Source organism: Acartia tonsa, chromosome 13 (genome assembly GCF_053477335.1).
Source record: "Acartia tonsa isolate MP-2025a chromosome 13, ASM5347733v1, whole genome shotgun sequence".
NCBI lineage: Eukaryota > Metazoa > Arthropoda > Copepoda > Calanoida > Acartiidae > Acartia > Acartia tonsa.
In genome coordinates this window covers 7,665,681-7,678,916 of record NC_137272.1, presented here as the reverse complement: position 1 = coordinate 7,678,916, position 13,236 = coordinate 7,665,681, and positions in this window count along the sequence as shown.

Below are 13,236 nucleotides of genomic sequence, written 5' to 3'. Positions count from 1 at the left end.
TAAAATGCATTTGAAATTACTTAAAATTAAAACGAGAACATCTTTTTACACTGTATACAACAATTAGATATAATATAAATCTTCATTATCTTTTATTTGAATTATCATACACATTAAAATGTAAAGTATAAGCTAGAATAGCACTTTTTTCAACGAATATTTTAAATTATATCAAAATAATTCCTCTTAAATATCACACAACATATGATTGGGAAGTATAGCCATTTCTTGGAGGTATAATATTACAAAAATACCATTAATTCTGTTTTTATCAGAAGTTAAAAAAATTGAACAATTCTAAAACAATGGTTGGCTGTCTAGATATTGAGTACACTAAGACTACGGCTCTGTTCTATTGAAATAACGTTGCAAAAAGAGGGGTTCTGAAAGTAATCTACCTAATAATTTTTTTTAAAGAACCAACAAGTACTGAGATCGGTTTTTAATAAATGCCGCGTTTTTTCGACAATTTTTTAGACATTGATTGATTGAACCAAGACGATGGGAGAGTATACAACATAAGAATTTAAAATTATTATTTTAGCCATACAACTTAAATCCATTTTCGCTACATATTTATCAATGCATCTTTTTAGATCTGTATTAGACATTATACAAATGGCCAAAATAATAATTTTAAAATTTTGAATACTTAAGTTGTATACTCTGCTAAAAACCTTATTCCATTCGTTCAATCAATCAATGTCTAAAAAATTGTCGAAAAAACGCGGCATTTATTAAAAACCGATCTCTGTCAGTATCTTTTTTCTTGTAATCTAGCAGACAATCAAATCATAACACAATTTTCATGATAAAATATTCAGGTTTCTACTTCACATTTTAATAAATATACTGATCAATAAAATGTTCAAAATTTTACTTTGTACTAATTGAAAAAATATGTTGTAATTCTTATTTTAAAGTTACATTTTTATCCCTGACAAAATCATAGACGACTTTTAAAGGCATCTTATCTAAACTTTTTGAAGAAAAACTTAAAAACGTTAATTAAGTATGAAAACTATTTTCGTCGATTTTTATGAAGTTATTATCGCATTCTATGGGTTGTTTATTATCATTTACTTATATCGAAAGTGCCAAACATTGTACCCTAACTTATTCATTTAATAAAAAACCAACCGTGAGCTGTGTTTCTTTGTCTATTCAGTAAGCTATAAAAATTGGAAAGAATTTTAATGAATATAATAGATTTGAAATCTGCATAAAATTCTAAGGATTTTTTATGAAATTCGTTTTTTTATATAATTCATTATTTAAAAGCGCAAATCCAATTTAAGTTAATAAATTTTGACCAATAGGATAGGTGGATTGGAAACTACCTGCGCTCTAATTGGTTGAATGATGTACGTCACTTAAGCTTCTCCAATCAGGGCGCAGATAGTTTTCAATCCACCAATCACAGATGTAAAAATTATTTAACTTAATTTGTATTTGCGCTTATAGATAAAGAATTATACAAAAAACGAATTTTATAAAAATTCCTTAAAATTTTATGCAGATTTTAAATCTATTATATTCATTAAAATTCTTTCCAATTTTTATAGCTTACTATTCAGCATTTCATAACAACATTTTTTTTGTGCTTCGCTATTTTTCTAACATTTTATCTTAAGATTAAATTAGGTAAAAAATGAATTTTACTTTTTACCTAATTTTCTTCAAAGCTAATTGCATAAATCAACCTTTTAAATTTTCCTTTTATTTCTAACAGGTTTATCAAAATATCAATATTTTTAGTAGCGAAGCTACTATATGATTTATTTTGTGTGTCCGTCATGATTTTCTCGGCTGCTATTGACGTTTTTCAGTGAAAATTCCTATGAAATATGTGCATCTAGTCTATACATGTTTTTTTCATCTGTGTGTCGGTCATGCTTATTAAAGGTTTTGTGAGTTTTTGCATATTATCTCTCTCTTTTTTTTGTTTTTACAACTGATAACTTGCTCTATAACTCACTTTGTCCGTTTGTTTATTGCATGATTTTTTGTGGGGTTTGCACTCTTGGATCGTGTCACCCTCGTTTTAAAGTAAATATTTCTATAAAGATAACTTATTTTATGCATTTTATTTGTAAAGTGTTTTCAATTAAACTTAAACCTTAAAAGGATGGAGGTACCCTCTCCCTAAAATAGTTTTAAACCTTTCCTAGACCTATAGGAACTTTATTGTAAAAGAAAACGTTATCGGTTGAGCAGTTAGCATGATAATTCGCTACACATAGACAAACAGTCACCCTGTTAATTATATAATTTTACATAAAAAAAAGATCTTTTATTAATATTAATATTATTAATGATCTCTAATAGGTATACTTATTATAAAAATATAACAAAATTTTATCAGATTTGAGTACCCAGCAGGCAGGTACCAGACAGCCCAACCTCCAGATGGCCATCATGATGATTGCTCTGGGTGTCCCACCACAGCCCCACCAGGTAGAATAACAGGGTAATCATTCTCCACACAGATAAAGGTTTAGTCAACAGTGCTTCAAAGAATTTGTTGTTCTGCAATCTAGGGCTGCATTTATATCCAGCTGAGACTCGAACAGGTCTCTACACAAAATTTTTATTAGGCAGTTTCCCCAAAAACCCCTAGCGAGCACAGAACCCCAAGAAATATTTACATTAAGTTATGTACTTTTAGGTGGCGTGTATCCCCACAGTGTTAGGCAATCCCTCTCCTAAATTTTCAAAATATTTTTTAAGGTTAAAGGGAGTGTGAACGTAAAAATTTCTCATCTGATTATCAAATCTTAACATTTACTAAGCACATTTCACTACACTGATCAACCAAAAATGTCCTATTCACAAAAATATCCAGAAATAATGCCTTGATTTTATGGTATTTTGAGAGGGAAAAAGGAAAAAACAGGGAAAATCTGAACGTTTTTGTTTCTTATAATGTTTGTAGGGATATTTAACTTGTCATATATAGTTGAAACAATTTACTTACTGTTAAGGATTTATTTTATGCTATAAAATTGCCAATTCGTTTTTTTATAACGTAGTAATTAGGTAATAAAGACATATTTTAAATTCGTATTATTGACAAAAAAATACCTTACTGTCTACAAAGGGTTGAATCTCATAGGCTATATAAAATAATAATATCCTTTTTTATTGTGTTGAACAATAAATAACCCACTTTGGAGAATTAGTTTACACTTTTATCAGACTGTTTATAAAGAAATATTGCGTCTTTATTATTTACAAATTTGTAATTAAAGGTGGGCGAGAGATGGGCCATTTAAAGTTAATTGGATACTAATAAAAAACCTGTTTCTGGCTTTGTTATTGTATTTGGTTTTCAATAAAAAAATATTGCTTATTTTATCAATTTCTAAGTAACTATACATTGGATTAAAGCAAGGATTATGTTAAAAGTCAGCTTAACTGTTAGGAAAAATCTAGAACTATGTGAAAAAGTTTAATTTTAGCTATAATGGGAGAAAAAAGCAATTTAATGCACATTTTATATAATACGGAAAATTTCTTCCTTTCCCCGTACCTTATAAAAATCGTCGGAAAAAGCCGTTTTTTAAGCAAACAAAATATTATGAATGAGATAATGTTAATATTTGATATTAAGATGAGAAAAATTTACGTTCACAGTCCCTTTAAGAGTTGATAGGGGGCGGGGGGTCTGTTCTCGCTAGAATTTTTTAGGGAAAGCACCCTAGTTATTCTAATGTATGACTGATTCCCCCCCCCCCCTCCTAATTTGGATTTTAAAAAGAAAGAGGGAGTTTTTGTGTGTGCTTAACCACTGTAGGGTGCTCAAACCTTGCCGGGTTGCCTGGTACCCAATATAACTCAACCTAACCTGACCTAAAGTAATTAACAAACAAACAAAAAGCTAACAACCCTTTTGCCATTTGGGCATGAGATTTCTGTTCTCGCCTGGAACCTCAAGAAAAAACTCCTAATTCTGTAATTTATTACAATTAATATATTTCTTTGTATTTTCTATTCAATGTTTTACAGTAAATTGCTCCCTAGAGGACAGAGCAAAAAGTAAGATAAATATGAGTAAGCCTGTAGTAGCTAGTTATATATAATATATAAGGGCACAGTAGATAGAAGCCAGAACATCTACGCTGACCACCAACCACCTTGGCATCACGTGGATATTGAGATGGGAAATCGTGTAGATTATTTACCGAGTTTGGTTTGCTAGGACCCAAACAAGTTTCGCGGCATTCTGTGCGCTAGTCCCCAACATCATTAAAATTAGCCAAAATAAGTAAAGTTGCATTAGATCTAGTTCCCAAAGTCCAATGATTTTTTATCCATTATCCCATTCCTATATCCCTGCCTTGGCATAACTGGGATGCTGGTTACGACAATCACAAATGCAAATATGAGCAGCATAAAACCAACTTTCCTTTTGTACACCTCCAATTCTGGCATTTTCAGGTAATCTATCAATAAACAAGGATTACAAAAATGCGTAAATATAGGATACAGTAAAAGGGCATACTTTCATTTTCAAGATCTGATTATAGAGATGCCTTGCTTATGATACTGTACCTTGTTGTCCTAAAAAATCAGTATTCCAAAAATCAGAGGAAAAGAATAATTATATTTTACAATTTTTTGAATAGGCATGTTTTGAATGGACGTAAAGACTTTCTGGTAACGATTATAAACTTGCTACGCTTTCTAAATTGTACCTAACGGTTATAGGATTCATCATGCAAAGTTTGAAATCAATAGTTTTGACACGGGGCTAAAAAAACTAGTTTTAATCTTATAATTGTACATTCTATATCCGCGGAAAGCCGTTTATAATACGATACGAGAAATAACTATTCTCGTATTCATTCGAATCCGGTGGATAAGAACCGGTTCTCATCCATACGAAAAAACTATGTCTAGCATGCATCGTATTATATCCAGCTTTCTACAAATATAAAAATGTACAATCATAAGATTATATAATATTATATATTAAAAGCCGTTCATAATACGATGCGAGAAATAACTATTATGAATTTGAGTGGTATTTAGACTATTCCAGTGATCTCAAGGGACAAGACAATGGACGAAAAATTGATATACGTCTCCAATTATGATAATCAAAAATACCCCTTTTGTAGATTAAATTATTGGTTGAAAGTTTGGACATTAAGAGTTTGGAACAAACCAATCAAAATTCAATAAAAAAACCCAATGTTTTTGAACCAACGATTATAACGTGGTTATGATATTTTAGGTACAAATGCAATTTATAGTTCAATGTCCTATACCTCTCTGGACAATACATAAGAAACACTAATAACGAGGAACGATAAATGTAAAAATGAAATACTGTATCTTGATTGGGTAGTACAAAGTATCAAACCTCACCACGAATAGATTAGCTTTAGATTTTGAAAAATTTTATTTTTCATAATTAGGAAATAAATTCATTTATATTCCATTGAACTCTCCCCCCCCTCCCTCACTGAAAATAAATAATCACAAAATGAGATAGGAATCATATGAATTAAACAAAAAAATGTTTGAATTAAATGTAGAACGACCTAAATTATACTGTACATCACATTGTTTAAAACTTTACTCTCGTTTCTCTTCTATAATTATCAGGGCTCGGCAGCAGCGCCTTAGCCAAGCATAAGCCTCATATTGAAACCCGTTTAGCACAAAAAAATTTCTGTTTAGTACCAGATTTAGACATCCAACTGAGTGTTAAAGTTCCAATGTGCCGATTTCGCCGAGGCTTACACGCGGCTGACGCGCGGCTGCCGAGCCCTGATGATTATATTGTTTCAATATTGATCTAGTTTCCATGGTAGGTAATTAAGGAAATTATTAGGACGTCCAAGCTTTTTAATTTGGGGGGGGGGGGGGAGAGAAATTATAGAGGAAAGTACGTCCAAGCTCATTTTTTGAGGGAGGGGAGGTAAATATTAAAAAAAAAACTAAATTTATTTAAAGGAGGGGGGGGGGGTAATAACCACTTTATACACCCCCCCTTAGGACGTTCCTGAACTTATGTGCAGCAGATAATAGAGATTTTTGAAGGCTCTATCTACAATTAGATTTAGATCTCTAATCTGTTAAGGACAAAACGGAGGAACAAACCAGCCATATTATTGTAAATGGATAAAGTGTCAGCCATGTGACGTCATAAAAATGAGTGAGATGAGAGGAGTAGTGGGAAAGAAAACCCCCCCAAAAAAAGATGGATAATCCCTCATTTTTACGTTTTATGATTGTAAAGCTTCAAATACCCTCCCAAGTAAAATCGCCCAAAGAAAAAAATGTCACCTCTCCATTTATTTTTTACTTTTTCGTTTTAAACTAAGATTGAAAATGGGCAGGAGTCGACTTGCAACCCCCCACCACATCAAGTACCCCTAGAGGCCTATAGGTTAGTAGCAACTAGTATACATATATGTAAAGAACGAATAAGAATTAGAGATTGAAGGAATAAATTCCTGTTACACTTATACAATATTATTAATATAACTACGTGTTTTTTTTATCAAATTATAAGATCAATAAATTTGTTTGAAACAAGAATATTTTTTTTATTAAAAATTACGTTAAAGTTAAGCATTTGTGACGAAGGTAAACAACAATGGCCGATAAACTTATTTACATTCCCAATGATGTTACACAAAATTACCCCTTTTGTGAATTATTATTAGTTGCTGAAACGTTTGTATGTGGTATTCGGCAACCGTGAGCCATGTCTATGGCACCCCTGATCTGGGGTTCGGTGGAGGGTCAATGGCCCTCCCCCGAGTCCTGGGGAAGGGGTCTAGTGACCCCCTCCCTACGCTTAGAATTAATGATTGAATCTGTCATGTTTATTATGGTTAACTGTATTCTTAATTCTCCCCCACCCTTTCCAGGGATGGGGGAATCATTATTGCCCAAACTGACCATTGTATATGTATTATTTATGCCTTTATGTTATGATTATTTATTCCTATCCATGTAATTATTGTTTGTTGTATATAGCTTCAGTATCTCTTAACCCTTCAATAAAGTGACAACTGAAAATAGATGTTGATCATTATCTAGTGAAAGCTAGAGAAGCGTAGCTTCTCTATAGTAAGGTGTCCACGTCTGTCACACTGCCGTAATCTAATTGAACTCCGGTGTCTGCCATTTATCCTCGGCGGATACCACAACTTTGGTGTCAGCTGTGAGATTACGGCGAACCACAAGTGTAGAGCAGACGCGCATCTGAGGCTAAGGTACTCCCAGCAGTGAATCTGGCAAAACTGACGCAAGCAACCTGAATTACCCACCCTGGACAGCAAAGTTTAACTCGGCATCCGGCAGTTGTGGAATCGAGACAGCGAAATCTGACGAATAACCGCGAGCAGCGCTGATATCTAACGGAGAATTGAGCGCCAAAAGGGCTGAAACAGGCCTGCGGACCGGCTGAAACAAGCCAAATAAGTGTAAACGGCTGAAAATAGGCCAACTTTACTGCAAGAAATAGCAGGATCCGAACCAGTGGCGCTAGCAGGACGGGACATTCCCTGCCGCCATCAGCCGGATTTGGATCAGCGGCGCTAGCAGGACGGGACATTCCCTGCCGCCGATAGGCTGAAACATGCCACATAGCTGCAAGCTGCGAGCTAACATACGAGTGTAGTGCACCAGAACAGAGAAAAACTACGTCAACCCCGAGTATCCTGAGAAGCTACAACGCAGCCACCCATCTAGAAAACAGATATTATATCACATTTGCAGGGATTACCACCCTAGTGTGATGGCCAAACAATAGATTTATGAGCAAAGCTTGGCAAACAAATTGTTGTGTTGTGATAAATCTAAGAATAGAACAGGCTTGGATTACTGTGTATTGTGATAACAGCTAAAAATAGAACAGAGTTGGTAAACAAATCTGTTATGCAATTGTGATAAGGACAAAAATAGAAGCTAGATGTAATATAATCAAAACAATCTCAAGCCCACAGCACAACAACAATACACCCCTTATTCCAAGGGAAGGGGAGGGGCCCCTCTCCATTGAAGGCAAATACAATCAGGGTGATATAATAGATAAGCCTAAGATTAAGAAGAAAAGGCCCTATTACACCAGCACACAGTTACCCCCCTCCCTCACAGGGGGAACGGACGGAGTTACCCCCGTCCCCTCACGCGCTTCCCCCTTCCTACCCACACTAGACTAAGTCCGTCTGTAGTGTGGAGCTAGCGATCGGATACACAGAGCGCCATTCACGGGTAGCGCAACAGAGTGCGGAAAATATCATAAATCCAACGGACGAAGCGGACCAATGAGAGAGCGAGTTGAGGGGTGAGAGCGCGTTTTCCCCGTGTGCGCGGATTTGACGGCGCGAACGCGCGTTACAAGGACAGGAGATTCCATGCACACACACACACACACTCACACCAGAGCGGAGCTACTCCATAGCATTTAACAGGGGTATTTTTAGCAAATAAAGAATTGCAAGTTTCTTTCCTTCTAGCTCTAGTGTGATAAGGGAAAACCCAATCAGTTCCTGACAGCAGTTCAGACCCTCAACATCTATCTACCTCTACCAGCCTACCCTACAACCTCAACACCTAACTAGTGATAAGTACAGCTAAGTTATATCTTTGTAACTAAACGCCCAACCTAGTGATACAAACAGTGTTGGCTGTTAGGCTAGGAAGCCTCAAGTGACAAACCATTCAATTTTAGTACTGTATAACTTTGTGCCCGCCGTTTCACCGTTGACCCAATGGACCAGCATCAAGCCCCAGGAGGTGACCAAGCCCCAGGATGGCTCCAGGATGACCCTCAGCCGGCCCCAGCCGAGTACCGCAAGCTGATGCTGAGCAATCTGCCGGAGTTTAGAGGGCCGCCCAAGCAATCCTGGTCGGCACATATCCGCAGACTTGAGATGTCATGGGCGGCTTACCGCGTACCACCTCATGATTCCCTCAACCGCCGCAACGCCCTACTACTGTCACTGGTAGGGCAAGCGGCGGAAATGGCGTCCCATCTGTTTGGCGAGGCAGGCCAAGCCTTGACCTACGAACAGGTCAAGACCGAGTGTGAGTCGCTATTTCGCCCTGCTTTTGAATCCCAAACGCTTAAACAAGCGTTTAGGGATTACAAGCAACACTCGACAGAACCTATACAAGCGTACATATCAACTAAGTGCGCCTTGTATAGGGACGCCTACAACCATGAGGATCTTGAGTTGTTGGTGGACGAATTAAATCGTGGAATTCGTAACGCCAACGTAAAACGCCTCATGATGAACCATGAAATTACGAGTGTACCTGAGTACACTCGTAAGGCCATGTTCACCGTGACCATGGTTACTAAGCAGCTGAAGGAAGGTGTGTGCTTAGTGGACTCGACCGACGGGCTGACTGGATCTGCCTGCATCCAGTTGCCCCAATATGACGAGTCGGAGCCAATGGAGATTGGCTCCTTGGCTCCGGGTCTCCACCAGATGGGGAAGGTCGCTCCAGATGACAAGGTTCCAGGCCGCTGCTACCGCTGCCAGGGGAGAGGCCACCGAGCTCGAGACTGCCCAACGCCTGTGGAAGTTAGCCTAGAGGAGAGACGCACCCAGCCACGCCGTGACCGTTCTGCCAAGTGTGAGCGTTGCCACTATGACGGTCACACGGCGGCCGATTGTAGAGCCGACTGGGCCCAGGTAGCCAGCCGCAGGCGCACCGCCGACAAGGGTGCCCCTCCAGGGAAGCCCAGCAGAGTGGCCCATATGGAAGGGAGCGCGCCCCCAGCACCACCACAGCAAGCAGCCGCCCCCAGAGCTGCGGACCGAGCCGATGGGATGCCGCAGTTTGGGACTGTCCCAGCTAGGATCAACGTACTTGGCGGCGCGGCTGAACCCAACCGGGTTGGCCTAGGCTTCAGTCTTAACCATCTGGGGCCAGAGCTGATACAGCCCAACAACATAGCCGAGCCAGAGGTGCTGAGGCCCCAGCCCTTTAGCCTCAACATGATGGAACCTGCCCGACTGAGCCTACCCAGCAAGAGTGGAGGGGCGCTGCCCAGCGTCCCTGAGACGGTGTATGGGGAGGCCCTGGCAGCCGCTGAACGAGAGAGGCAGGAGGTGCTAGCCAGCACCTCTGCATCGATGTATGGGACGCCACCCGGCGTCGCCACCTGGGATGATGGGGGGGTGCTATCCAGCGCCTCCAACCTGATGTCTGGGGCGACAACCGTCGCCGCCACCGAGAGACCTGAGTCCTGGAACGAGCCAGCGGTCCCAGAGGAAGGGGTGACACCCGTCACCCCCAGTCAGCCAGCGCCACCAGCCTGCAGGGAGAGCCCAGCTACATGCCAGCCAGCGCCACCAGCCTGCAGGGAGAGTCCAGCTACATGCCGTCCAGAGCCCCCTGCCAGCCAAGGGAACCCAGCTGCTCAACATCAGGATAAGTTGAATTTGTTAAATGTGTTGTATCCAAAATATTGTAAACACCCAGCCTTGCCTGTGCCCCCTGCACCTGAGGCTGGGGAGATTGAAATTTGGGAAAATAAGGACTTGCCTGTGCCACATGCACCTGAGTTCCTAGGGCAGGGGAGGGCAGTGAGTAAGGGCGAGCCTGTGCCACATGCACTTCAGCCCCATGCCACTGGGCATGCCTTGGACAAGGGAAGGGAGCACTTGGGGCTAGGGGAGCCGACACCCAGGCAAGTGCCAGTCGCTTGCCAGTCTGTCATTGGGGAGGGTATCGGGGTGCCTCGGCCGCATACAGATAACGCTCAATGGAAATTTGTATCTAGCCAGGAGCAGCCCAGCCGTGTCCAGCCCCAAGAAGCAGCCGTGACCAGAGCTGAAGATCCCCAGCCGCGTGTACGAGGAAGATGGTTACCTGGAAGCCTCTCCCATTGGTGGATGGTCCTGTGGGGCCTCCTGCTGGCAGCCGTGTGGCCTACAACCAGCTACGTCCTGGTGGGGTGGGACTGTGCCAACCCCACCCATGTCATGTCTTACAATAAAGAAAAGATGTGTGACACGGAGCCCCTACACCAGGAGGTGCCCCTGGGCCATGAAGTACACGTCCTGCAGCAAGTCAAGGTGAGGGAAACCACTGGGTTCAGCTGTCAGCTCACCGTGTCCCAGTGGACATTCAGGTGTGGGGTATGGGGTCACCTCAAGGTGACCTCGGTCCCCACCCTCATGAGGCCAACCAAGATAGACCCAGAAGCGTGCCGAGACCTGGCCAGGAACCGAGTATACACGTTGCCAGGCAAGACCCAGCCACTGACGTTCCAGCTGAACCACCCCCTGTTCTTCACCATCGACATGGTGGGCGCCCTCGTCAACAGCCCCGAGGGGGTGGGTTGCGAGGGGGAGGACGTCCACTTTGAGGGCCAGCTCTACCGCAACGAATTAGTGCTCCAGGAGCGGCGGCTGCTGGTCAAGGAGGAGACCTATGTGGTGGAGGATGGACGGGTGGAGTCCCAGTCTGACCACCTGACCCTAGAGTGTCCCCATTCTGAGCTGTCCTGCATCACTGGGGAAGCAACCTACGTGTGGGACCACCTGGGAAGAGATTGCCCCTTGAGGCTGATCCGCAGCCTCCAGCCCAGCCTGGTGATGGATGCATATCTGGTTGACCATCAGGCCCAGTTTTTCATCAACATGACCAACCCCACCTCGATTGTGAACTGCGACTTCGAGGCCCATGCCACCAACCATCCAGCGTTGTTCGTGGCAGCTGACCCAGCCGCGGCTGCGCTGCCCAGAGTGTCGGCCAGGGATGTTGACGTTCCCCTCCAAGCACAGATCCATGCAGGTTATATTGGGTTTACCCTGGAAACGCGCATGAAAAGCACTGCAGCAGAAGAAGTAGCGGCCAACTGCTGGAAGCTCCAGCAACTAGATCCGGCCCACCCGGTGCGTGTCCAGGGGAGCACGTTCTCGGTACTGAGGGGAGACATCCTGCTGCAGCTGACCTGCCAAAGGCACAAGTACGTTGTCCGCGAACACAAGGAGTGTTGGGACAAAGTGCCAGTAGAGCCCACAGGTTTTGTAGACGCTGTGACACGGGTATACAGTGAGCACGCCACCAAGATTCCCTGCTCCTCCACCTACCCCCTGACTGTGCACGCGGAGGAAGGCTGGATAGAGTTAACCCCTGCTCCCAAGAAGAGGCCACCCCCGCTGGATACGCCTAAGCAGTTGTTGACAGAACCCTTAGATGACTTCAGTTCAGGTGGTTTGTATTCGCAGGCTGAGTTGAACGACTGGCAACAACTGCTGGCGTTCCCAGCATACAAGAGTGCCATGCTGACCGGCCTATCCTATGGCTCCTGCGTTCAGCAAGGCAGCTGTTCGGCCACAGGAGACCATGGGATAGTGTCCTACAACATTGACCGACTGGCGGAGGAAGGAGAGGCAGCCCTGGATGTCTGGGCAGGATTTAGACAAGCCATCCACGAGTGGGGAGATGGCGCAGCCATACTGTGCTTGCTGTTGTTGATCCTCAAACTGCTGGGGGACCTAACCATCGTTTCTCTGGCAGCAGCACAGGGAGGAGTCCGGGCAGCCCTGAATGCGATATCACAAATGTTCCTGTTCCATCCAGCTTTATATAGGAAAGCGCTGGCTAGAGCCAGGCTCAACCATGCCAAGTCCCGGGACTTTTCAGTGGACTGGGATGCCATTCCCATCGGCAGGGAAGCAGCCGAGGAAATGGTGTCTATGAAATCAACTGACAGCGGGCATGACCGCCCAGGTAGGCCAGGACCGCCCTCTGGCAGACCCCGCGGCCCCTCAGGAGGACAGGCCGCTGCTCAGACAATCAACCTGGCAGCCAGTGCCCCAGCCGCTGCCAACAACAACCAGCAGGCCCCACTGCTGACCGTTCCAGCAACAACTGTGCCACTAGCAAACCTGATACCTGCCGGCGCTGACCAACGTATCCAACCCAAGTCAGCCTCTGCCTTTTATCCCATATTGGGAGCCCATCAACCCTAAGAAGATACTCACCACTAGGATTCCATTGAATCATTATCGTTTGTATATATTTCAGCCCTAAAGAGCGGGCCGAAGGCCTCAACCACTGTCGGAAGTCTGGTAGGGAAACCACCTCCCAGCCTTCCGAGGGGAGAGTTGTGGTATTCGGCAACCGTGAGCCATGTCTATGGCACCCCTGATCTGGGGTTCGGTGGAGGGTCAATGGCCCTCCCCCGAGTCCTGGGGAAGGGGTCTAGTGACCCCCTCCCTACGCTTAGAATTAATGATTGAATCTGTC